The sequence below is a fragment of the Lissotriton vulgaris genome, chromosome 9 (assembly GCF_964263255.1).
Source record: "Lissotriton vulgaris chromosome 9, aLisVul1.2, whole genome shotgun sequence".
NCBI lineage: Eukaryota > Metazoa > Chordata > Amphibia > Caudata > Salamandridae > Lissotriton > Lissotriton vulgaris.
In genome coordinates this window covers 114,998,074-115,025,005 of record NC_141697.1, presented here as the reverse complement: position 1 = coordinate 115,025,005, position 26,932 = coordinate 114,998,074, and positions in this window count along the sequence as shown.

Sequence of the window (26,932 nt, the reverse complement as noted above, 5' to 3'; positions counted from 1 at the left end):
AGGCTGGCGTCAACAGTAATGATGCACTTCTTGTTGACACAAAAGGACTTCAAAGTAGGAGCATTAACGATTTCCTCTTTGATTTGTTTAAAAGCTTGTTCCTGCTTCTCCGACCAAATAAATTTGGCTGAACTCCTTGTAAGTTCTCTGAGAGGCTCCATTTTGTTTGCAAAATTTTTGAAAAATTTGCTATAATATTCGCAAAGCCCTGCAAAGGAAAGCAACTTTTCCTTGTTGTCTGGGGAAGGAGCCTTAACAATAGCATCCACAAGATTTTTTTTTGGTACAACTCCATCCCCTGAAAGTGAATGGCCCAAATAGTCTACTGTCTTACAAAAAAACTTGCACTTACTAGCTTTGATGGTCAAGCCAAACTTCTCCAACCTGGAACAAACCTCCCTAAGGTGACTATCATGCTCAGAGATATTTTTTGAAAAGACAAGAATATCATCTTGAAAGCATTTGACGTAGACATTCAGATCCCTGAATATGTGATACATTGCCCTCTGGAAAACAGAAGTGGCTGACGCTAGGCCGAAAGGCATCCTTTTAAATTGAAACAATCCATGGGGAGTGATGAAAGCGGTGAAGTGTTTTGAGTCTTCCGTGAGCTCTATCTGGTGGTATGCAGACCTAAGGTCTAATGTGGAAAACACACAGGCACCGTCAAGCATGCACAACATTTCATTTATGTTAGGTAACGGGTGACAATCTGTAACCAAACATTTATTTAACGCTCTCAGGTCTACACACAACCTAATTGTTTTGTCGGGTTTAATCGCCAAAACGATAGGCGAAACCGATTCAGAGGATTCTACCTCCTCTATGACGCCATCTTTAACCATGTTGTCAAGCATGACTCTGAGCTCCTCCCTGACACTGATGGGAACACCTCTCAACTTCTGCTTTAGAGGTACAGTATTTGGTTTGACTTTGATTTTATGCGTAAAACCATTCAATCTCCCAAGTTTCTCAGAAAAAACATTAGGAAAGGAGATAGATATCTCTTTAGACATGGATGCCAGGTCATAGTCCCCATCAGCTATAGCAAGGACACACACAGGATCTTTCAACCTAGGATTTAACGAGATCCCCAACTTAGCTTGGTCCCGCCAACCTAGAACATTCACACCTTTAGATGCTACATACATCTTAATAATAGTTGAATTGTTTTTTACAATAATAGGGACTTCTTTAAAACCTATAAAACTGATCTTGGAAGTATCAAAATTGTAGGCATCAATATCAGGTTCACACAAAGAATTCACATCAATTAGATTACCAAAAGACTCTACACAGTAATCACGAGTGATTATGGTCCACGGTGAACAGGAGTCCACCATGAGTTCAAGAGTTTTACCTAGTATGTTCACTGAACTCTTTGGAGAAGGCAAAGTATCTGCTAGTGTCATGTCGAACGAAGATTGTATAGAAATTACAATACCAGATTCTCTAACCAGCGAATCATTACCCTCTCTCTCCGCAACGTAAGATACATTACTATTAGTACGTCTGGGAGTACTATAAGAAGGTTTCTTGTAATCATTAACTGGCTTAACAGAAGTTTTACAATATTTAGAAAAATGTCCAGTGCGGTTACACTTATTACATTGTCTATTCAGAGCAGGACACTGTGGAAAAGAAGCTATATGATCCGGACTTCCACATCTAAAACAATAAAACTGTTTACCTTTGCCCTCGTATTTGTTAGAACTTTGAGTTTTCACATTCACAGTGCTAACCTCACCAGTGGATGTGGACGGAGTGGATTGAACAGAGGCTTTGTCTAAAGATTTGATCCATTTGTCGGACTGTTCTAATGCTTTAGCTGTACTAATGGCAGTCTCCAAACTAGGATCCCCTAAAATCCATAACTGCTCTTGTACTTTCTTGCTTTTCACATGCACAACAATTTGATCTCTAATCATTTCGTCGGTCATTAGACCAAAATTGCAATGGAGGGAAAGCGCACGTAAAGCAGTTAAAAAATCATCAAAGCACTCATTCTCATCTTGTACCCTAGTATAAAACTTAAACCTGTTTAAGGCTACACTGGTTACTGGTTTAAATCTTCCCTCTATTCTGTGTACAGCCTCATCATAAACATTTGAATCACCACCAGATCTCACAGGAGGTAAAGTTCTAAAGACAAGTTGTCCTTCTGACCCAAGACAATGTAAGAAAATGTTCTTTTTCCTTTCCGCTGACATCCTTTCACCATCCATGGCTTTAAGGTAAGTAAAAAATTCTTCTTTCAATCTAGTCCAAGGGATAGGTGGGTCTCCTTTGGTTTGCAAAAATTTTGAAGATGGGTCAAACTGCATAATGGCTAGAGAAGGTAAGGGTACTTTCTCTTATTTTTAATAATAAAAAAATATCTCAAAAATAATAATGTACACAAAATGAATAAAGTCAAATGGGTTTTAACATTTTCCTTCTAAGTGGTAAAATAGCAGTCACAAGTTTGAAGAGGAGAGAGAAATCTCTTAATATCCTTTCTTTTAAAACGAATGTAAATGCGGCAAAAGTACTTGAAAATAGAATAAAAACGATAACATAGTTAATTCTGTTTTTATCTTGTCATCCGGCGTGTACATACAGTTTATTTTACCTTCCGGCGTGTGGAAATCGTTTAGGAAAGCATCGACATCGATTCTTTAGCGTTATCGGAGAGTGTGTACTCCGTTGCTATGGAAACCAAGATGGCGCTGAGGCGTGCAGCGTGATGACGGCAGGAACGTGTCATGTGACCACGCAGCGCGTAATGATGACGCAGCGCGTGTTGACAGGGGAAGCCTCGAGGTTGACAAAAGCCTTGCGCATGAAGAAATGTCGGAAAAGTTTTAAAATTGAAGAAAAGCAGTTTTGTACCTCACCAATCCGCGGGAGTAGAAGCGGTGGAAACGCCAGGAAATGCGCCGACTGTGAAGGTAGAAGCGGTGCTTTAGATATAACACTTGTGGTTTTCGTTTTCAGTTGACAATATGAAAAGTTTAAAAATAAGCAGGAAAACACTGGTAGGTCGTAAATCGTAGCAATTTCGACGTAGGAGTATTAATTAGTGTTGTCAAGAAGAAAGAGCTGATGAAGGTGTATCACAGGTTTCTTCCTTTGTAACGTAGTTTCAAAAAATACAATTTTCTGCTCCTGTGCTCCAAGGATGGTGGCAGAAATAGTAGGGTTTACCTCGTCGCCAGTAAAAAGATCCAAGGCAATTTAAAGTAGCATTTCATGAAGGATTTAATGCATGAATAGGAGTTGAAGCACAGCACATCATAACAGGTTCAGGTACAGGTCTTGTAATACAGTTGGTCTGGAATCTGGAACCCAGGATGTAAGATGCAGGCACGCATCATACATTCCAGGCAGCAGATCCAGACAGGGAAAGGCAAGGGAACAGAACAAGGCAGAATGAAAAGTACAACAGAATGCAACACAGGTGTCATGAGATCACTTTACATTTCTGTGTTCTAACATCGGACATGGAGATGAGTAGCTGTCTCTTGAAAATCTAATTTCAAACCATAATTCATGATTGTAAAGTTAAAAAAAAATGTGGGCTTTTATCAGCAGAAGGTTAAATTATGCCTCCTATTCGGTTTGAATTTGTGGGCAAAGAGAGCGACTTCACATAGTGATAAAGGAATTTCTCACCTGACTTCACATGGACATGCACACCTCTCCTGGATCCAAGCGGCCGCCGTGCCAGTTATGCACTGCTGGTGAGTTCCCAGTCAGTAAGTTATCCAGGGCCTGGGATCAAAAGGGCAGGCTTCAGCAGCTCCTAAAACTCTCACTGTTCGATCATTGGGAGCAAGGGAATGAAGGGAGGTGTAACACTGCAAATCTTTGACGTTCTACGAGTTCCCCGTTCAGCAGCAACGTCTTCTTTTCTACAGAATTATATAGTGTGAACTCGACCTGAAGGTATTGGAGCGCTTTACATGATCCCCGTTACATTACACAAGGACTCATTCATTTTTTGGTAGGCGCTGGGAGATTACGCGATTTGCCCAGAATCACAGGGTGCTGAGCCAACGCCAAGGCTCGAAGCTGGTTCTCCAGTTCCAAAAGTTGGCATCTCTGGGCGTAAGGCCACATCCTCTCCTCAAGTCTCATTCTCATCCTCTCAAGTATTGCACTTGCTATGCCTTTCACGCAGGATAAATTAGAAGACACCAAAGTGCCGAAAGAACAGTAGAGTGCACACTCAAGCAGCCTGGCTCTGAGCAAGGGGCCATACTGCACATGCGCACAGAAGTCGCTGCATCATGACGCTTACAATGGACACGCCCACCATCGTGACATCAGTATGCCGGACTGTGCCTTAAAGACGAATCATTCCATACGCCCGCCCGGCATGTACGTAGCTGCCCCATCCCCCCCAAAACTCTGACTATTTTCTGTGATGAGCATCTTTCCGGTATTTTACTTTTGCTGCTGACTCCCACATCATTTTTAGAGGAACGACCCTTATTACCAGTCCATAGTTGCCAAGGTTTCGGATTGCTTATGTGTCACATTTTTCATAATTTTTGTGTAATTATAAGTGACATTCAACGACTATTAGTGATACTCTCTAGAATGCCAAATCAAGCAATGAAGACGAGGGAAACATAAATATCAGAAATTACACCCATTGAACAACAAGAGACTCTAAGAAGATCTTAAAACTGCTACAAAGCACCAGAAATGGAAGGGCACTAACCTAGTGCCCTTACATAGGGATGCTACATGGAGGCTGTGCTTTGCTGCAGCCAGGCCCCAGAGTCAGGGGTTTGAGGAAAGCGGGGGTTTGAGAAGGCCCCATACATGGAGTTGCTACCTGGAGACTGTGTGTAACTGCAGCCAGGCCCCAGATCCTGTGGTTTTGAGGGAAACAGAGGTGTGTGAGAAGGCTACATACACATAGCTGCCAAGTTTTCAGTTTCTGTGACATCACTATGGATTCAGTGCACTTGTCAATGACACTCAACTCCCAAATGTTTGACACTTAGGGGCAGATTTATGAGGCCCTTGCGCCACGTTTACGCCGCTGTTGCGTCACGCAAGGCAGCGTAAACGTGGCGCATCCCTACGAACGATTTACAACGTGACGCATCTAGACAGATGCGTCACGTTGTAAAGCCCTGCGCCGCTTGTGGGCGTTCCGGCGCAGGGTGGGCGTTCCGGGGCAGGTGCGCCTCGCAAAAGTGGCTGAATGAAATCTATGAGATTTCACTCAGTCACTTTTAAGCCAATGCTGCGTCAAAAGCCTGCGCCTGCTTGAAGCAGGCGTAGGTCTTGACGCAGCATTGTTAAAATGGGGCACCCCCGAGCCTTGCTGGAGCTTGCAATGCAACTCCAGCAATGCGACACATTTCCGGCACAGATGCGTCACGCATCTGTGCCGTTTTTGCACCATGGTGCGTCGCATTATAAATGTGGCGCACCATGGCTGGCGGAGCTGTGGCGCACTGTGGCGCATGTTAACTGGCGCATCCCTGGGGATGCGCCAGTTAACATAAATCTGCCCCATTGTGTGACATTTTCCCGTGAGTAAAACCAAGCAATGAAGTGCACGGAAATAAGTTACACCCTTTTGATCAATAAAAAGCCCTAAAACATCTTTCAACGGCTTCAAAACCTTGAAATGGAAGGTTAAAATACTAATACAAAACGATTTGTGTACCAAGAAAATTGAAAAGTAAAGCAATCTTCATGAAATGTTTTACACCCAGATGTCATTGAACTTTATTGCATCCTAATAATTATTACTGTGAAGTACGTGCTGCTGAGATCGAATAAAGACAGGGTTGATCTGTTGATGTTCCATCCAGTAAAAGAATAAGCAAAATCACAGCTGGTACATATTTTTTTACCATTTATCAATATACTTCACACATATAAATAGAAAGCACGTTTAAATGTGTTCTGATCAACTGATACTGAAAGTTAACAAACACAGAAAATGCACATTACAAATGGCTAAATACGATTTTGTTTCCGGTTGGTATAAGGCATGAACAGGATCCAGGCCTTTACAGACTCTTAAAATAACAATTAATGGCCGGTAATTTTCTCTTGGAAAGGTATGAACTCTAAGCAGAATGCATGACTCACCTGAGTGCTGCCACTCCAGAGCTGCAGTACCAGTTTAAAGCAGTCTCAGAGCAAACAGCGAGTCACTGGCAGCTCCCCTCAACAGTGCTTGCTCTGGCTGGCGGTAGTTTTCAGTGATACAAAAAGACCCCACGGAATGTTGTTTATCAGCGGGCCCGCCTTAAACAGCAGAGATGCCTCCCAGGGTGCTGGTAGGACAGCAAAACAGGGGTTCCAGTCACACGTGCCAACAAGCCTGTGAAGGCGTGATAGTTAGCAATACTGTCACATGGACCTGAGGCTCACACACTCTCTTGATCTTCGGTGGAAAAAGAAAGAGAAAGTGAATTTGCCCGTCTATAGTGATCCCAGCACAAACTGACGACAGTGCTGGAGGACGGAGGGCCCAGTCTCCCATGCTGTGCACAGTGCTTGAGGGGGCCCCCTGGAGCTCGGGGTCCCCCCCCACACCGCGGCGTCTGCAGGGGCTATTGTTACGCCCCTGGCTATGGCGGAGGAGCATCGCTCCACTACTTTCAAGCAGTGCGAGAAGAGGAAACATTACATGATAATAACTTTAATTTATTATCATGTTATGTTTTCTTTGCGGGCTGGAGGGTGGGTGGGTATGCTCTGCTCTGCTCATGGAGCAGGACTGGGGCGGAGTGGTTTGCCCACTCAAGTGTGCAATGACTGTTTGGTCAGCACTCTCAGGTCATTCCAAAGCAGTTGTGCGCACTTCCTGTTCACAATGCAGCCTGCATGGAGAACATGCCCACCCGTACAGATCCTGGCTGAGGGCCATGTCACTGCACTCAGACCAATCAAAACGCTCAATTGGAGAGTTGTGATTGGCTTAGAGGTGGGAGCCTGGCTGCCTGCTTCCTGTTCCTGGAAGCGGACTCGGGAGAGCAGGAGCACAGGAGACGCGGGACCAGGCCTCGAGGTAATTTGTTTTTTAATTTCTAAAGTTTGCTCGCCCCGTGTGACACCCCTGTGACACCCCATCTAGCGAGCCATGTCGGCCGCCCCTGGATAATACGTGCAAATTGCCAAAAATAAGTGCTAATTGCCTATAAAAAGTGCGGCTGGCTCTCACCAGGAACCACTGGCTGAAATTTAACACTGAAGGAGAGAGAGAAGATACTACAGTGTGTCTCCTTTCCTGGATGAGTGTTCTTTTGCATGGTTTGTATCTGTGTTTAAGATCTTCCCTTTTCTTGATCCAACTAGCAACTGTTGAAAGGGCAAATAGGACAAGGAAGGGGATCAATAGCTCCTGATGGGATTCAGTATTCCTAAGTACATCAACATTATGGGCCTCATTACGATGTGACTCGGAAAGCCTCTGAAATACAGATCGGAGGCTTTCCGAGTCACATCATAGGTTTCACTTTTGCCCATTGCATTACAATGCAGGCAGTCGAAAGTGAAACCGGAAGGTCATTCCAGCTGGATACTGACGGGCTCAAGGAGCCCAACCATAATCCCTATGGACGGTGTTTCCGCAGTTGGGATTCCGATGTTGGTTTTCAACAAGCTTTCCATGTCGGGCTTTTCAAAATGGAAAGCCTGTTGGAAAGTGACTTTGAGGGCCCTTAGCAGGGCCCCTTTCTCCCTGTGGCCTCCGGTTGGGGCCGAGGGGGCACCTATGGCCCCCCCCCTGTTCATCCGTGCACCATGTGACAGGCACCCTGAGGTGACTGCCACAAGGTGCAGGGATTAACAGAAACTCTAATTTATTTTTGGAAACTTGTGCTACCGCTGGGGTGAATGTATGACATTGTTCTGCATTCTGTCCATCACCTGTTATTTTTGCATTTGTCACCTCGAGTGGGACGGGTATGCTCAGACGTGAGTCCCGTGCTCTCCATGACTCTGGATTCAAGCTATCCAGGCTGATGAGGGCTGAAAACCCGAAACCGGTCCTTGGATGCTTGTTTCCAGTCCAGGGACGACCTGTCTTGGCAGTTCGGGCTGGACTGTTCCCATGGGGCACAGGGTCAAGACTGATTTGCATTTGGCTGGGTTCAAACTGGAAAGGCATGGTGAGCAAAAAAACGATGGATTTAGGCCCAGATCTCTGTACTGGGGTGAATGTATGACATTGTTCTGCATTCTGTCCATCACCTGTTATTTTTGCATTTGTCACCCTGAGTGGGACGGGTATGCTCAGACGTGAGTCCCGTGCTCTCCATGACACTGGAATCAAGCTATCCAGGCTGATGAGGGCTGAAAGCCCGAAACCGGTCCCTGGATGCTTGTTTCCAGTCCAGGGAGAACCTGGCTTGGCAGTTCGGGCTGGACTGTTCCCATGGGGCACAGGTTCAAGACTGATTTGCATATGGCTGGGTTCAAACTGGAAAGGCACTGTGAGCAAAAAAACGATGGATTTAGGCCCAGATCTCTGTACTGGGGTGAATGCATGACATTGTTCTGCATTCTGTTCATCACCTGTTATTTTTTCATTTGTCACCACCAGTTTACAGCCACAGAAAAGCTCCCATAGAGAAATGGGAGTATGCAACCACACCATGTGCAGTCGCATTGTGATAGCGGAGTTGGGATCGCCGACCAGACGTCGGTCAGTCCAGAGACCGCAGCGCTCCACCCGACATCGTAATGAGGGCCCTATATGTACCATGCTACTACAGATAACCCCACTCTATGTTGTACCTAATCTTGGAAGAAGACTTCTTCCTACCAATGCAACAGTGATGCCAAGGAGAAGTAAAAGGAGTGGTAAAACAAGAAACTAAGGAATAAAATGAAAGGAAACAAGAACAAGTCTGACAAGAAAACAAGAAAAAAATACAGCATTGCATAAGAAGGAAGTTGTCTCCCTATCTATGAGAATAGTGCCTGGAGCCTTCAAGGCTGATTTGTGATCCAGTAGGCAGAAGACCTGCAGAGGAAAGTAGAGTGGAGAAGCTGACTTGTTAAGGAGGATGGAGATCCTGGGTATTGTCAGATGAATCAAGGAGATCCTGTGAGTCCACCGAAAAGCAACTGCGGGGTTGTATAAATATGATAAGCTGTTTGAAGAAGACATCTGTTTATTTATTCCTGGTTTGGTGTGCAGAGAAATGTAACAACAGGAACTCCTGAGTGAGTAGATTTACTGTACAACAACTTTAACAAGAGTTAAGTGCAGTTGTTGGCAATCATCAGAGGAACAGTGGAGTGTGCAGAGAAAGGAGAAAAACAGCACACACAGAAAAAGTGCTGGAATGATGATTTGTCGTCCAAAAGGGACGTTTCTTATCTTTGTCTTTTTGTGGGTAAGTATTCAACAGATGGTGTGTTGGTGAGAAAGGCCTTACATGTTTTGAATTGGACGAGCATCTCACAAAAGCATTTAAGCTTAGGTGTGTTCTTTACTGGGTCTAGAAGGTACTCATATGATGTATCAAAAGGAAAAATGATATGCATTGTGCTGTGATGTCGTGGTCCGGGTGGGAGCACTAAGAAACTGCTGGATACTGATTTAAGCGCCATGAATATGCAATATTGGCAAAAGGTGCTGCTGCTCTATTTGGCACCAAAGTGGGAAGAGGGACTATAGCAGGGAGTGGATGACTTACCAGCTTTCAGAGATTTTCCAAATGGTTCTACAGGCCTGGACTTCCAAAGGGGTCAACATCAGTGAGGACTCCTGAAATGACTGCAGCCTACTAACTCCTCTGCTGGGCTTCCACGGCCCCTCCCACCCGCAACACACTGCAGGACTCTCTGTTTGAGAGTGTGGGTGTAGGGAGCGTTTAGTTCTGCTGCAGCCTGGGGTCTGTGTGCGTATATGGTGCGTGGTAATGGTGAATATTGTGACTGTGTGTGATTGCAGAGTGTGTTGCGTGTGTTTGAGTGCAGGGCGAGCAGTGTGCAGGGTGAGTAATGAGAGCCCACTGGTTGAGTAGTAAGATTGTATGAGTGAATGGTGTGCTTATGTGAGCACAGAGTGAGTTGTGTGACTGTGTGAATGCACTGGATAAATGGTATGCCCTTGTGAGTGCAGGGTGAGCGGGATTCTTATGTGAGTGTGGGATGACCGAAGCAGTGTACGCCTGTGATTGAAGGTGAGTGAAGCAATGTGTCTGTGTGAGTGCAGTCTGGATGAATTGTCACTCTACATGAGTTAGGATTTGTGAGTTTATTAGTACCTTTTTTTTCAACCACTCCCCAATGTTTGATGGAAGGTTGCTCGCGTGCACTTTATACTCAACTCAAACCTTTCTGCCCCACCACTTTCAAAAAGTACCAGCCACCGCTGGTTGATGTGTACCCCAACATAGACTTTCAAGGGGAATTTGGCAGCATTGTGCCCTGTTTAGGTGATATGAATTTTGAAGTTGTCCTTCATAACTGCAGGGGTGGGATCTCAAACCCATAGTGCAGAGTCTCAGTTCAGTCCACACACTGAGTTACCGATGCCTAATGGACCTCAGTCCCAACACGAGCCCATCAAAGTTTTCTTTGCACAGGCAGTATTTCCAGGGTACTCACCAGCAATCCCATGAGTAAATAAATGAGATGAGGTCAGGGACACAGTGGTAAAACATCTGGACTTTTAGTTTAAACATTTATTTTAGGAGTCTAGATCTTGTTCAAATAGAATTCATAATAATGGCACAAATTGACAAGAGTAAGATTGCAGTTAAAATTGTTACTATTAACGAGAAAAAAACAAATATTTCAAGCATGTTTGCAAGTTAGATATTATCCTAGACCCTAATGCTGTTTCGAAACCATACACTTATTTAGGAGGCTAAAACAGTGGCTCCTAACCTTTTGACTATTGTGTATCCTCGCATAATCATTCATGCAATTTGGGGAGTATTGAATTTGGGGACCCTCAATGAATCATTATTCAAATGCACAAACCCAGCCTAAGCTATTTCGATTATTTGAACTGCAAAACAGTACTCATTTTCTATTAAATCCACAAACAAATTCAAAGAAAAAACAACATTTAAATTTTAATGGGAAGGTTGAAGATTTTCAGAATTCAATTGAGGCCACTTACTGTCCATACCAAATTCTCTTTGATGCATTTGCTCTGGTCTCACAAATCAATATCAGGATGCTGACTCAGGGGCATATTTATGAGTGGAGCTTCATCGCTCTTGCACCACACAAAGGGGTGCAAGAGCGAAGCAAGTCCTAAATGAGATTTATGAAGCTATGCAGGGCCCTGAGCGGACCCATAAATCTGGAGTAAAGGCATGCAGTACAAATCGATGTGTTGCCTTACTCTGTGCAGGATAGGCATTCCATGGCACTGCATGGATGTTCCCATGCAACTCCCATTGTTTTTGATTCATTTCCAGATTTACTAGAATTGGTAAACTTGGGAATTCGCCATAAAGATACGTCTACCTAGGAAAGCGTAACAAGGAGAAATATCTTTATTTCTCCTTGTTACTTCCTCTTTCTATGTGTGCTGAATTCTGCAGCAAAAATGTAAGGAGGAATATGCCTCTCATGATTGTTTTTGTGTAGGAAGGTGACCCTTCCTTACCAAAACCAATCCTGCTTCCAACGCAGGCACCCTTTCACTCTCGTGAAAGACAGTCTGCTTTTGTGCTAGGCTCCCTAAAGAGCAGCAGTGCAGGGAAAATGCAGGAATGCACCACATTTACCCCTTCCCTGCACCCGTCGGCAAACGGCTGTCGCGAGCAATACCTTGGTAATGCTGTGCACGCCCGTTGACCGACGCAGCCCCGCCAGCTCAATAGAACACCCACAGCGCAGCGGATTTTGAGACGTGCTAAACGGGTTAACTTAAATGTGGTGCATTCCTACCCTTTCCCTGTCACACAGTACAGCGCAGCAAGGTGACTTGCTGCGCTGCACTGTGTGACAAGTTCATAAATAGGCCCCTTAATTTTTAGCCTCCAATTTCAAATTTCTTTTCATTTAAAAGTTTTTAAACGTAAAGTTTTACATTTTGCTTCTTTTTTTGTTTACCCTCTATTAATTTGTTCATATTACTTAATTTTCTAAGCAGTCGCATATCCCAGCAGTAGAAGTCACAGAATCTTAGAGGTCCCTTGCCACAGGTTATGAACCACTGGGCTAAAACATCAGATAGCATCCCTGTCTGTCAAGCATTTGATATGTATTGCACAGCTTTCTTTTGAAACAGCAAGCATGGCTGTTTGTTATCAGAGTTCTGCCACTGAAGGACAAGCTTATGCTCCAGTCAAGGACAGGAGTCCCAGCCCAGCTGCTCCCAGCCAGATATGACCTCTGTCGATGATCTGTAGTGCAAAGACCTCTCCTGATCAAAGATTAAAAAAAGGCTTTTTATTGGAATTTGGCCTTCAAAGGCTCATTCATAATATGAGCTTAGTGCAATGGTGTTGCATGGGAGTCCTCTATATTCTCTGGCATTAAATGTACATTCCATGGTTACGTTTCATGGTTTGAAGTGTGTGACTGCATCTGTGCACATGCCCATGTACTGAGACATATTGTGAGTTCCTGTTATTTAATGGTAATTGATGTGTTGGTATTGCTTATACCTTTCACCTTTATGGGTTGTGAATTATGGGCAGGTTTGGCATGTGTTTAAGTGGGGGCTCCTCAGTTAAGGCGGAGGAGGGTCAACCCTCAGCAGTGAGCACAGCATGTACAAACTGAATAATAAAATGGTTATGACCATTTTATTATTCTGTGTGCCACCTACCATGCGAAGGCAAACTTGATGATGGGGGGGGGGGGGGAGGGGGGGAGGGGGCAGACAGATTCCTTCAAATTGCAGGATCACTGCTCTGTGCGCATGACAGTTTGGCCGGCTGTCTACAGCTGGTTAATCTGTCGTGCGCACTTCAAAGCCTGCAATCCCAGTGCTGTATAATAGCTGAGGGATTGCAGGTACAAATCCTGGAGCTGCTAAATTGGTTGGATTCGTATGCAGGAAGTAAACCACCTTCCTTCCTGCCCATCATCGTCTGGAGAGGGGAGAGTAGCAATGCAACATATTGGTGAGTTTTAAGTAGTGCAGTGCCTCAACGATTTTCACAGATGCCAGCCATTCCTGATGTAAATTATAAGGGATGAGTTTTCATTTTGGTGAATGGAGCTGTGCTTATTTGGAAGTTGATCTGAAATGTGAGTTGTGTGTCTGAATATAAAACAACGTCTTAGCAAGGTGTTTGAGCTGCCTTCAAGGGTACAGTTTTGGTCTGTTGCAAAGGTTGCAATTCACAACTTTCTTTGTCATGTTTTTTGTTTTCGAATGAGGTTTGGAGAACCATATTGTCATTGAAGGATTGCAAGGTTTTCCTCACCCCAATGCAGAGTTTAATGAGAGTGATTTATTGTCCTTGTGAACTGTTTGGTTGTGATGGAGAGTGTGAAGGTGTATTGCTGGGCAACTAGTGTTTGACGATTATTTAGTTGATATGCAAGTATTTGTGGTTTTATTTTGTGGTCATTTGTATCTGGGAGTAGCACATCGTTTTCATTAGCATGAAAGGTAAGATGTGCAATATTCCTGTGTGGTCCCTACCCAGAATGAGTGTTCTACTACATGGAATGTTGTCCCTGTCTAGAGTGTTACCTTTCCATGAATCCATGTGTGCCTGTTGGAAGGTTCAGAGAGGAAATGAAGGCTAACTTGGAACCATCAGTAGTTCCTGGTGGGGTTTACTGTTATCAAAGTACTTGAACCTTATATGTGCCCTGTTACTGCATGGAAACTGCACAAAGAGGGCATCTTTCTGCCAATGCAATATACAGACAAGTGTAAAGTCATTGAAATCGATATACTTGGTGGAAATAGTGGGTCTTCAGATGTTTGCAAAATTATCAGATCAATTCTTCGGAGGTAAGAACCCTGATAGTGAAGGGGCCTGCCCATCATACTCTGGGGACATCGTGAAACTGTGTTGAGAGATTGATCTTAGGCATCTGTTTAGGCAGTATGTAGTCAATTATTTGGAGAGACAATCAAAATTGTACCTGTGAAGATGTCAAAGGGCTTGTGCATGCAAAGTCATACAATCATGTATACAGGTCTGAGCTGATAGACACTGATGACCATCAAGGCCAGCCCCTGATTCTTCTGTGAAGTCTGATTCATCCATCCAGTCCCTTTCTTAATTATTGATTCTCTCAAGACATCATTGTTTACAACATGTACAAATTGTAGGAAACTGTGAGAAATTGGGGTGTTGGTTGACTGAGGTGTCAGCCTTTGTCAAACAGCAACCACAATCCTCGTCAAGGTGAGTGCTAGACTTGGCCCTTTTTGCAGGGTTATCCCCAGACTTTATACCTCTACCTCCTGTGTTTTTTTACTATTGCTGGACTTTGTTTTTGCTGGTTTACGTACTCTGGGCCCTTTACCGTTGTTGGTCAGTGCTAAAGTGCAAGAGCTCCCCGTGTAAATTGTGATTCTGACTGGTTGTCCATGCTTGGCATATCCACACTCACCACTGTGCAGCTGAAGAAATCGACGAAGCGCATGCCCGCTGCAGAACAAACTACCACAGCCCGAATTCAGAAGACGGTGTCTCCGTAGTCCAAGATCACTGCACCGATTCCAACACAGTCCCTGCTTTGCGGCCTTTTTGCCACCGCCACGTCGACCTCCAGGGCATCCAGGTTTCCACGCATTCGAACACATCACTCGCAGACCAAAACTATCTTGGATTTCGACGCATCGCTTCCACTTGCCATCCAGATTCGACACAACACTTCTACTCACAGGAGAACTGACGCATCACCTCCCAAGGAACCCAGGAATCAAAGCATTGCTGTGTTTTTTTACGCTTCTCTCCTCTGCGGCTGTTTCCCTTGTGAACATTTTATGCATCTAAAGGTATTTTGTCTAAAATCACCACATCCATAGAGTTCAATGGACAGAATTGCTAAATCCATCCAAAAATGATATTTTGCATTGTGTACATTGGATTTTTCTTGTTTTGGTCTTGTTTGGTTAGATAAAGATTGTTTATTTTTCTAAACTTGTTTGATATCCATTTGTAGTGTTTTTACTGTGTTACTATGTATGTGGTACAAATACTTTACACATTGCCTCTGAGGTACACATGACTGCTCATGACAAGCTACCAAGGGTGTGAGCAGGGGTTATCTTGGGTGTATAGTCCCCTTATCCTGACTAGAACCGGGCTAGAAGCAAGGGTCCCTACTTGGACAGAGTTCAAACCTGCCAATTAGAGATCCCCATTTCTAACAGTGAGGCGCAAGCCAACCCTAAATTAACCTGTGCTCAAACCTCTGGTAGCTTTGCACAGAGCAGTCAGGCTTAACTTAGAGGGGAGGTGCAAATTATTTGTGCAACACTTCAAACATTTATGAAGTGTAAAAACTACACAAAAAGGATCCCACGCCAAGATAGAAAAAAAGTAAAATCAGAGTCATGAATTTTTAAAGATTTAAATTTAAAATAGTGCCAACAAGCACAAAGAACCAACCACAGCTATCTGGTCGAGCTGGGCCAGGTAAAAGTTACACCAGGCAACAGGTTAGGCCCTTTAGAAGTTTACCTTCTTAAGTCCATTTCTAGAGTCCTGCTAGTGATGGAGAGGACCGTAAGGAGCAGGTATAGCGTTTCTGAAGGCTACTGGAGTAGCACAGGTAGGCATTGCTGGAGCTTCGCGTTGGTGGTCCCCTGCCAACAGTTGATGCCTTAGTGGGAGCATCCGCTGCTGTGGGTGCACCGGTATGTATGCCGGTACACTGGGGTCCATTGCACCCAGAAGTAGTTGACGCACCGCTCTGCGGACATACTGGACGAGGAGCAGGACCTATTTGATCTGCTTGGTGTTGAGGTTGTGGGGCTCAGAAAGTAATTATTTATTTGTTGTGTTGTGTTCAACAATGATATTATATATTTTTTCAAATAGCATAATGTTCTACCTTTTATCCCCTCTCTTTCATGTTGGATTTTTTACAATAACTACAATGGGTTTACCCTCTACTAAGTAAACATGTTCTATATCATTCTCATGACTACAAGTGTACAGGTTGGTAATCAATTGATGCCTGCTCCCCCAATCCAATTCCTTGGCCAGGGTAGAGATAGAGTTTCTTCTTTCATAAACCACCAGGGTCCTGATGATATACCATGGAACCCTCCTGGACTATTTAGGAATAAAACATGTTGATTCATATCATTTGCACTTACCACTAAATTGTTTTTCTCATCGATGAGAATTTACAATTTAGAAACAATTTATATCCTTACCAAGGGGACACATGAATAAAACTCACCCTCAGGGTACCTCAGTGGAATTTTTATCTCACTTTTTCACTTGTTCCACACACCTGCACTCACAATCATGATGTTCTACCAAAATATCTCTGACAAAGAGACCTCTCGGGGGGCCCGTGGGGTATTGCAGCACAGACCCCACATGGAGCAAAGCATCCAATGATGAAGCACAACACCTTCACAGGTGTGTGAGGGCACTACTTCCTAATAAGGACGATCCTCCCCTCAGTACCAACTATCCACCTGTATAACTTCACTGTCTTAGGAACAGCTACTCCCTTGTGTGCTATAGACGATGGGTAGCCTTGAGAAGCTCTGGACCCTAGTGCAGCCTTTTTTATTTTTTCTTTTGGTGCGAGGGATGTTTTGTTGTGGGTGGAGAGGGTGAGAATTTTGATGGGAAAGGGACAAGTTTGGACTTTTCTTTGGACATTGGTTGGGGACAAGGTAATTTGTTTGGGGAGAGGGGCTGGCCTGTTTTTTATGTTATATTGGTACAAAATTGAATAAATTAAATGAAAAAGTATTCTTCTACTTTATGCCTGAAGTGTGTTACTTTTACTTTGCACGGCTGCCTTTTTGAGCAGCCTGTTTGTAATAAGGTTTTAAAATGTATGTATACCAGTTAATAATAATTAGTTGTAACCATTTCCTACTAGCCTCTGTAACAATATTATTAATTGCCCTTTAGGTAACCATATTATTTATTGACCATTATGGGGGTAGGATATGCTGCCATTGCCTATCTTGCCTACAACAACCTAGATAACCAAAAAAAGTCAAAACCATCAACGTTAGTCTAGTATCTGGCCATCATCTGGTCATCCAATCAACATTACTAATAATAGTGTGCAAAGTAAGAAAGTTCAAGCCTGGAATAAAATTAAAAGAACAGACTTGGTAGATGTTTCAGACAGATCTCAGCCCTCAATCATGAATTTTCGGAAAAGTGTTGCAGACATCACGTTTGGGGCCTGCTAAAACCATTAAAATCCACAGAAGAAAGCCCTCAGCCCCCTAGTTCTCTCCTCAGCTTAAGGAATTAAGTCTAAACTTTAGAAGGTGGGAGAAAGTATGAACTAAAACTATCTTTGGGAAAAGAAGCCAATATATTCAAGATTATAAATAACAGATAGGTATCAAGAATACTAAATAGTTCTTGGAGAAAATTCAGCAAAAAGAACAGTTCAGATTCTTCCGGACCTTCACTGAGTGTTACTATGGCTCCCTGTCACCTTTTCTGTGATTAATTTGTGGAATTCTTTAAAAATAAGGTGAAGGAAATTCATGGCAAATGAAAAGTTAAGGGTAGGCCTGCGGCCAAAACATCTGGGTTAGCAAGTGTAGCTCCCGTAGAAATCACCTATTGTAGGCTTCTTCCATTTACGGAGGAAAGAGTATTTGAACGTATTTGCCAAACAAATTCTGGGGCACCATCACACCCCTGCACCCTGAAAATTGGCCAAGATATAACAGGGGTGGTAGACCCTCACTCACTGTGCTATTTATTACCATCATGGATTTAGAGTGGGAAAAGGCCTCTATCCTTCCCTTGTTAAAGAAACCCTCATTAGATCAAAAAGACGTGAAGAATTACCATCTTACATCTCACTCATCCTTTTGGACAAACATTATTGAATTGCACATAAATAGAGCACTTTCTAAATCTTTTGAGTATAATGAGATCATGGATTTGGTGCAATTTGGGTTAAAGCCAAATTGCAGCACCAAATCTTCACTGGTTGTACCCACAGTGAAGCTGAGAAGTATCCTTGATAACGGTGGGAAGGCTGCGATGAACCTGTTGGATCTATCGGCAACCTTTAACACCATAAACCATGCAGTCATCCTGGATTGTTTGATAGAAATTACAATTGTTGGTTCAGCTCTTTAGCGGTTTCGCTCTTCTCTATCAAAAAAGGTCAGTGGGCCTGGGGACTTTACATCTAAGTCCTTCTTACTGACATGTGGGGTCCTGCAAGGTTCATCGCTGAGCCCTACACTTTTAAATATTTTTGTGGCGCCCTTGACAATACTGATCCTTTCCTTTGGTTTCGCCCCAGTGGCACATGCAGATCATACATAAATTGTTGTGTCCATCTCAAATGATGTTGACAAGACTGACCACGGATTTAATAGCTGTATGGGTGTTATCGGAGAATGGATGAGCAAAAATAGAACTTATGTTAAACTCAGACAAAACTGAGGTTCATCTCTTTGACTATAACCCAGCTGTCTTGGAAAATTCCTAGTGGCCTCAGACACTTGGTTCTCTTCCCATTTTGGTATCCTCGGTCAGGAATCATGGAATCATTTCTGATTCTGACTTGTCCTTTAAAGCACATATTAACAAACTTACATTTTCCTGCTTTTTCCTGTTATGAAAGATGAAGAAAGGAAATTCTCCCCTTCATCCCATAAGAAGTTCAAAAATCAGTGGTCTGTCATGGCTGGACTATTACAGTGCCCTATATTTAGTCCTTCATCAGCATGCCCTGAAGAAACTCCGTGCTGACAGAATGCAGCGACTTGACTGCTAAAGAAGATTTCCAAGTTCAATCCACTTTCTGCGGAATTATGAGAGCTCCATTGGCTGTCTATAAAGAAAAGAATCATGTTCAAGGCCTTATGTCTGGCACATAAGACTCTGTATGGTAACAGCCCAGCATATCTGAAAACAAGATTAGCTTGATATCTTCCCAGAAGAAACTAGCATTCAACTAACTCCAAGACGGTTAATGTTTGCAATACCAGAAGAAATACATGGGGAGGTAAGACTTTTATCTAAAGCAAAGCACACCTTTGGAATAACCTACCTGAACACCTCAGAGCTCAGTCTAAACTATTTAGTTTTAAGTAACAACTTAAAACTTGTTGTTCTCCTGCCCAGAGTAAAAACATGTAGACCCTTTTTAAAACCTGTCCCTTTCTTGGTGCTGTGACTAGTCATGGGTCCTTTCCTAACAATAATCTATTAGCTCGAGTTTCTCCCTATCTCAGTGTAGCAGATGTCAGTTCCAAGCCGCCCTTTTCATTCGAGCACAATCAAATAATTCAATATCAATATAGGTTATCTTCCGTAAAAGTTAGTTACTTAGTACCTACATTAGTTCACCTTAATCCAGTTCTCTTACCTGAATAGATGAAGTGATGGCTAAGAAAGAAGTAAGAAATAAATAAATAAGAATAATATCTCTCCCCTACCTTAACACACATGATAATTTGGGGTACTGGGCCCCCCTGTGAGTAGACTCTCAACACACAGGAGCATTTAGGGTAATGGGCTGCTACCTATGTTCCAGTGAAGAACCTGATCAGTAAACTGGGGATACTCCCCATCCCTGGGATTATACTATATAACATAACAGCTAATACAATAATTCACATTAGGCTTTCTACTGTGAATACTACCTGACCACAGAGCTCGACGCAACACCACAAATCTTACCAGATCAAGCAATCACTACTCCAAGATGGAACAACCACAAAACAGGACCCTAAATAGATAACTCTTGGCATCTGGACCCAACTCCCTCAAAATACATTACCCAACAAATCTCTGAAAGAATGCAGCAAAACAGTTCAAACACAGACTCTTAAAAGCCAACCCGGAATAACTAATCACCGACTCAAACCTTTACCTAAAGAAAGGAGCAATAAAATCAGATCTTCTTCACATGTTCTACAGCAAGGTGGAGAGAATCAATCCTACAGGTATCTATTTCCACCGCAAACAAAATGGTCTCAAACTGTCTATTTCCCCCTCCAAAACATTCAAGACAGAAGTGGCAATATCAATCTACAAGAAGGGCATCCTCATGGTACAAGAATGGGGCCCTGACCTCGAAATCTTTGATCAATTGTTCCCCAAACTAAGAGCACTCACAAGTGCCATCTCATCTCAGAACATGTCCCAAGATACACAGTCCAGAATGGAAAACTACCCAAAACAAGAACCAAATGCTACTGAAATTATTCGTTCCACACCCCAATCTCTACCAATTCATTCCAACTAAACCTGCTCCTCAAGACAAACGACCAAGACGCTCATCCATCTGTCGTCCATCCTCTGAAGCCCCACCTCAAGAGGAACTGCAACAAAAAAGTTTAAGGATCTGATTAAAACTCTAGATGCTTACATTCCAGACGCTACCTCATGCCCACCGCACCAGATGACAACAACAAACATTAGAAAGAATGAGTCAAAGAGACCCACAAAGATGAGACAAAAGGAACATCGAATTTCACCCCTGTGAAACAAAGACGAACATGGACCCCTAAATAAATTTGACCATTGGGACACCAGAGCCACACATCGCCGTCAGCAATAAGTCCATCACTCGCACGCCTCGCCCAGGGTACCAGAAGACTTGAAGATGCAAACTCTCCTTATACGATGACACAGGAAAAAACACTACAACGACCATTACCATTCATCACACAGGCACTTAACCGCATCAGTGCTACAGCATATTCCCGTGGTGCGCTGCAATTTTTAAAATCCCATTGTTTGTGACAAGGTCAACTCGTCATAAACACAGCGCAGGTAACACCCATGACGAGCCACATACAATAAGTCGATTACCACTTCCAGACAACAATATAAAGATCACTCACCAGGATAAATATATAGAGATGATCAACAGTCTGAGGCAAACGTTACAAAATCCATGAAATACGACCAAGTCAGCAGACACAATATGGCCACCCATTGGAACGCCCAGCTGAGCAATCTGGAACACAACATTGAAAAACCAATTAATGGAGTAAACATAGCATACTCAATCATCAAAGAAACCTCACTAGCTGGGCAAGAGATTAGGACACTCATACGAGACACAGTAACAGCTAACAACCTATCACTTCCAACAATTAGCTATGGCACCCAACCTTGCCGTCCATTATGTGAACCAAAACAGCACAGAACCATCTATCGATTAAATACTTCGAAACCTTGCGTCTATACTACAAAGATCTCTCACCACAACTCAATACACAAGTTTTTAGCATACATACTGTGGGTCTAAAGGAAAGGTGAAACCCTCGGGAAAAAAGACAGAGCACAAACTATCAGAACCTAAATGAAGTGTCAAGGGAACTAAATCCCAATCCTGTCCCTCTCAAACCGAACACTAAATGCATGTTACTAAACTGCAGATCTGCAATCAAACATGCCACGGACATTGGAAAAACTATTCTTCACCATAAATTGGATAGCCCTGAAGAAGACCAATAGTTTGGATGAAGCACGTTGGCTGTTTTCTGCGGTATATATTGCTTTTACGTGAATATTACTGAATAAAAAGAAGATTTGAATACATCTTTGACAATCACTTTGAATTGTTTGGTTACTCTGAAATCTTGAATATAACCATTGTATGATGCGCCTTGTTACTCTGTTTGTATCTATGAAACCAACTTCACATTTCAATGACCCCATACCCTCCACAACACAAAAGGCACTAAGGGCTAGATGTAGGTAACTAATTTACCGACTCATAAATACAGAATTTTACCGATTCGGTATTTATGAATCGGTAAATTAGAAGGAGGGAGATGTAGCTAATTTGTCATTTTGAATTACCGAATCGTTTAACATTCGGTATTTACCAATTCGGTAAATACCAAATCGGTATTGCCCATTGATTCCTATGGGCCTTGAAGCCCATAGGAATCAATGGGAAATACCGATTCTGTATTTACAGAATCGGTAAATACCAAATCCTGCAAGGGTGCAGGGGGTGTCACTTTGACACCCTCTAGCACCCCAAGTACAGGCTTGTGTGCAATGTGGCACACATACATGCCATAAGGGCATGTCTGTGTGTCACATTCCACAGGTGTGCATGCACAGATGTGCATGCACACCTGAATTTGGTATTTTACCACCCAATAGGATTGGGTGCTAAAATACCGACTCTTAAGGGCCTGTGGCACTCTTAGGAGTGTCACCTACATATGGATTTACCGAATCGGTAAATATACCGATTCGGTATTTTACCGATTCTGTAAATTTACCGATTCGGTAAATTTACAAAATCAGTAAAATATAGGCCCCCTACATCAGAAAACTCTAATACCGGTCGGTAACGGCCGAATTCGGCAGTTACCGACCGGTATTAGGGCTCCTACATCTGGCCCTAAGTCACCTCTTCTCATCTGTATTAATGAAGATTGTAAACTAATCGCTAAAACAAGGCAGGATCCCAGAATGCCTGAAGACTGGTCAAGTGACACCCCTCTTGAAAAAACTGTGTGTTGACCCTACTATCCTGAGCAACTTTTGGCAGTGTTAAATATCCCCTTTCTAGCAAACTTTCTGGAAAACGTGTGCATAACCAACTGAGCCAGCACATTGAAATTTGTTGAGTAGGTTGAATTGGTCAATCAGGATTTAGAACGTGTCACAACACTGAATCAGCCATTTTACACATAATGGACGACACCATAAGATACTATACAACAGCGACTTGTGCCTAGTCATCTTCCTAGAACTCTCATCGGCGTTTGGCAAAGTCAACCAAAACATCCTACTAAAAGTAGTAGACAACAAAATTAGGTTGTCTGGGAAAGTGCTTTCTTGGTTTGCTTTCTTCCTACAGAATTGCTTTCAACGCAACAAACCAGGCAACTCATTCTCTGACTCCTCACTAGTGAGGTGCGGAGTCCCCCAAGGGTCCACCATTTCCCACACTCCTTAACCTATATATGAACCACTAACTGAAATCCTCAATCAATTGAACATTGCATACGACATGCACGCAGATGACACACACCTGTACTTAAAGATATCCTCCCTAGACAACATAATTTGACCTAATAACACTCTAGTCAAGACTCAGTCCTGTTTGAACATGAGCGCCCACATCAGTGCTACCACATGCAGTGCAGCAGTACAACTCAGATTACTGAAGAAATTGAATTCATTTCTAACACCTTCAGACTTCAAACAAGCAGTATAATCACCTGTGGTCTCCAGACTGGAATACGGCTCGGCGACCCTGTCAGGTCTACCCAAAGCGAGAACAGCTCCAATCAAAATGACTCTTAGGTCTGCAGCAAGACTGGTAATAGGAACTAGAAACTTAACTGGAAATTGCCTGACTCACACACAAAGCATTACATTTTAACAAACCAAGTTACTTTGCAGAAAAGACTAGAATCTCTGGTGGCAGCTGCTATCAAATAAGTGCTAACTCTCTCAGGCTTGAACCTCTTAGATTCCAAAAACACAAAAAAAAAACAAGCTCCTTTTCTGGGACAGCGCCAAGGATCTGGAACTCCTTACCACCCAAGGTGCATTCCAACCCATTGACCTACTTTTTAAAAAAAGAGGTGAAAAAGATCCTAATGAATAAATTCCTTGCATACGCTTCTGGAGAACCCCTCCACAGGGCGCAAGGGTCGTCACAATGGCAGCAATTTCTGTTGGGGAAGTTACAACGGGTGCAGAATATGGCCGCCAAGTTGGCTCTTTCCCGCCCTAGGTCTAGCTCTTCTACTCTAGCTTTAAGAGACCTACATTGGCTCCCGGTACACCTGCGAGTGCTGTATAAAGCCGCGTGTCTGGTGTTTAAGGCAGTACATCAACAGGGCCCAGTACCTCTGCAGAATATGTTTGCCTGGTACTCTGCCTTGCGGCCCCTCCGCTCTTCTTCGGCACAACTGCTTGTAGTCCCGAGGTTTCAGAGAGTTAGGATGGGTGGCCGCTCATTTAGTGTTGAAGCGGCCAAACTTTGGAACTCCCTGCCACTCTCCTTGAGAAGCCACAGGGACTACTTTCCATTCAGGAAAGCGTTAAAAACCCATTTTTTTCCTAAAATTGTTTGAGCAGTGAAAAGTGCAACCGCTCGAAGTTCAAAGCGCCAGGATGCCCTTTGGGTGACAGGACTGCGCTCTATAAGTACACAAAATGAATAAATAATAAATAAATAAATAAATAATAGATTGTCAGAAGCACGTAATTTATAGGAGAACCCTCGAAAACATGGCTCCCCTGGGTACCTGGATATGAAAAGTTTCAGAGCAGCAGCAAACACCCACCATGAAGATGCTAGACAATGCAGACTAGTGAAATATGAATGGACTGACATTTGTTTAATGTGATATCTGTTGCAACAGCCTATTGTGGCTCTTTACTTTTGATGTACCTGTCTATACCTCTCATTATGTTCATTCAACCCTATGCACAGCGCTCTGATACACTTGGGCCATGTGTACACTTCATAAAACACTCAAATAAAAATTTACAAATTAAAAAACGACATCTCTCAATCTTCAAAAACTTCTTGCAGGGTTTCCAAAGGTGTGACCTTAGTGGTGGTGGTAGTGGAAGCAGCCTAGGCATCACAACAAGTGGGGCCCCACTCCCACCTAGTTGACCAAAAGGGTTATCCATCACAGGCAACTAAATTTAAATAAAAACACAGAGTTAGTGGGATATATTTATATCATAGCTTTACAAAGACCGAGACCAGACTAAAACCACCACGACAAGACAACGAAAAGAATACCTAATCTAATAACAAAAACTAGCAATAGTTACCTCTTCTGCGTAACAGGGACCTATTTATTTAAAACTAAAGTTACAAAATCCTTGAGCCAAGAGAAGCTGACTCATAGGGGGTCATTAGGATGGAGGATTTTCCGCATCCTCCGGGCCGGCGGAAGCCACCGCCGGCCCGGAGGATGCGGAAAATCCTCTGCGGACCCACCAGGACCCACCGCCAAATTAGGATGGCTGGTGGGTCCTGGTTTAGGTCCGCAGCTTTTCCGCCGCGGCTGGCTTACAACCGCGGCGGAAAAGCCCTAAAATGGTGAAGGTGTCTCTTAGACACCGTCAGCCAGATTAGGATGCGCTTGGGAACATGCTTTTCCGCGGCGGCTTTTCCGCCGTGGAAAAGCATGTGTAACTGCACTGCAGGGGCCCATTCCGGGCCCCCTAGGTGTAGTGGGAGGTGGGGGTGCACATGGGGGTACCTATGGTACCCCCCTGCATTTGCGTGCACAATGCAGCAGGCACCGCGCGGTGCCTGCTGCTTTGTGCACGCAAATGCGGTGCTTGCATTTTTAACATTGCCGCGGGTGCAGCTTGAAGCTCCACCCGCAGCAATGTTAAAAATAGAGGATGTGACCGCCACCCTGGCGGTCACATCCTAATCTGCACAGAGGGAACGCCGCAGCACATGCGGACGTTCCCTCATGCTCTGGGGTCGCGGACGGACTCAAGTCCGTCCGCGATCCTAATGACCCCCATAGTCAGGAGTGGAGTCAACAAGGTTAAGCATTTACGCAACATAAGGCCTGAAAGATGATGTTGACAAAATATGTTCTATATCTAAATCCCATTTATGCGTGGCTGAGTAAGTGCAGCTGCAGTGGGACATTGCTCAAGTTATAAAAGATCCTGCGGTGAGTTGGTGCGCTTTTACCACATCCGCCCCACCAAGTATGTGATCCATTTATGGTGTAAATTAATTCACCTGAAAATTATAATACAAAAAAATTAATGCAAATAGATGGCAGAAAGAAAGGGTGTTTGTTTGTGGTCACTCAAAGGCTTGAAATTGGGGTATCAGGAGGAAACATTTGAGGGGCAATGAGATGGGAATACAGAGAGCTCTACATAGGAATCATAGGCACAAAAGTATTGGGATTCTGGTCCTACAGTGAGGGGGGATTCAAAAGTCTCTGCTAAAGTTTCCTTTAAGAGCCTGACCAAAGTTTGTGCAGCCTAGCTCCCTCATTAATTTGTAAACTCACACAATTCTAAAAATGATGATTGTTAAAAGAAACATGATATTGTGTTGTCAAATTGGGTGGTGCATCTGCAATTTTCTCAGAATGTCTTGGCTGAACCGGTAAGGTAAGCGGGAGTCTTATAGAGCTTTCTCTTTTCATGCAGGAGAAGAAAAGGCATGTGGATTATAAAACAGAAATTATATTGTAGGATCAAAGAAAAGGACAAAAGGTAACTTTCATGGGGAGTGTAAAAACAACCAAGAATCAGAGGCAGGGCAAGAGCATAGGCTGCTGCAATCATTCATTTTATCAGTCACAGCAAACCTATTAACTGAGAAGTATGAGCAGTTTATAACCAAACAGAGACAATGCCCCTTCCCCTCGTAGTGGAGACTGCAATGGCAATCGCGGTGAACGTGGCAAACGCTGACTGCCGTAAATATTGAATTCTTATCACCATCGGTGGCTACAGTGAAATGTTGCACAAATCTTATGAATCTTCCGAATCTAGTAAATGCTGATAGGGGAAAGGTCAAGGAACAAGGACGGGAAGCGGACCAGAGATCAGCGCTAATCCACAAATCAAGGCGGCACAGAACTCCGGTAAGAGTGCGCTAAATGCAGGGCTGCACCGCGGTGAAAGGCAAGGCGTTGTGGCTCTCCCAACAGGCGGAGTAAGCTGCAAATGTTACTGGATGTCACTGGATTTCCTTTTTTAATCAAGGTTTATGCCACCCACTGCCAGAGTTTGATGTTCTGCTCCTCAGTTCGAAGAAAGTAACATACAAAGAGTTTTGGAGTCAGTACAGTAAAACTGTGAAATTGTAAAACCAACTTACAAGTAGCACTCTGAAAAAGAATACTCTTCAA